Source organism: Primulina huaijiensis, chromosome 9, assembly GCF_012295235.1.
Source record: "Primulina huaijiensis isolate GDHJ02 chromosome 9, ASM1229523v2, whole genome shotgun sequence".
Taxonomy (NCBI): Eukaryota; Viridiplantae; Streptophyta; class Magnoliopsida; order Lamiales; family Gesneriaceae; genus Primulina; species Primulina huaijiensis.
Window position 1 is genome coordinate 8,326,359 of NC_133314.1, and position 1,689 is coordinate 8,328,047.

The following is a 1,689-nucleotide window of genomic DNA, read 5'->3' on the forward strand; positions in this document are numbered from 1 at the left end:
TATTCGGGATTTAATCGCCGCACGAAACGCTAATTAACGAGTTAATTAAAACGCATAGTTTAAGCTTTATAAAATTATGAAAAATTAGGGTTAAGCTTAAATAATTATTATAAGTCTAAGTTTTTAATTTGGGAATTTTATATTAAGTTTGGTTTAATTCATGATTAAAACGCATTAATACGTCACATTTAAAGATTAATTTAAAAATCCTCGATTTAGGCTAAATAAAAATATGAGAAAATTCAAGTAGGCTTAAATAACTATTTGGGACATGTTAAAGTCAATAAAATTAAGAAAAATTCAAAAACGTAAAATTATACGTCCATGAGTAAAACGGTCTTTTCACACCTAAAAAGTAGTAAACGTTATGGTAGTGCCCTGAATGCTGTTTTATGTGCTAATATGATTATTTTCTATAGTTATGGATGCTTATGGAATTTTAAATGTTAAAATGATATTTTAAACGTTTATGGGATTTTATAAGTTAAAATGATATTTTAAATGTTTAGGGAAATTTATATGTTTATGATTTAATATGTCAAAATGTTATTTTAAATGTTTTGAGGTAAAATGATTATTTTTAAATGTTTATGAAATGTTCATGATTAAATTATGATTTTTAAATTTCTATAGGATTTTTATGATTTAAGGTTGACATTTAAAAGACATGTTGCATGCTTGGTTTCAAAAATAAAAATGATATGTTATGGATGATTTTTATAAGTGATGAAAATGTAAAATGTTGAAGGAAGTGAGGTGATTGTGACTAATTCGTTAATGATAGAGGGTGATGGTCCCAGTGGGAGCCCGACGATCGTGTTTCCATTATTGCGAATATGAGGTTATGAGGATATGAGGTTTGAGGTAAGAATGAGAATATCGTAAGGGGAGAAGGCCCCAGAGGGAGCCCATTTATGGGAGAAGGCCCCAGAGGGAGCCCCGACGATCGTATTTCTATTCGATCATGATAGGCTAGGGCCAGTTGACCGGTGAGAGTGTCGCTGGTGTCCCCCACCGCCCAGTACTGTGGTTATATGTAGATGGATCCATCGATCATGTCATGTGAGGAAAGTCACAATTAACGATCTGAATTCAACAAAGGAAAAGGAAAATGTTTATGATCATGATAAAAGGTTTTATGTCTTGTTTTGAGGAAAAAGAAAAAGTTAAGGTTTATGTTATGCATGTCATGAAAATGTTTATGTTTAAAGTTGATACATCATTATGAAAATGTTTTTATGCATCATAAAAAGGTTTACGAAAATGTTCATGTTTGAAGTTTATGCATCTTCATGAAAACGATATTTTAAGTACAAGTATTTTTCACTGTTGCGTGTGGTTTTATACGTATTACTTGTTATCAAGAATATGACGTGTTGAGTCTTTAGACTCACTAGGTGTGATTGATGCAGGTGTTTATGATAAAAATGTTATGGGAGGTCTTGATGGTTGACCTGACTGGACTGAAGGTGCACACGACCCGAGGACCAGCGCTTCTAGCTTTCCGCATTTACGATTATGATTTATGTTAAAGATTTTTACGACTTTTTATTTATGCTTTTGAGTGATTTTTGAGAGATTATAGTATGGACAGTATTTCTCAAATATATAGTTGGTTGTGTTTATTTTAAAATGATGTCCAAAATATTTTATGTAATTTTTGTGGTTCGGCCGATGCTAGGGAGGTTT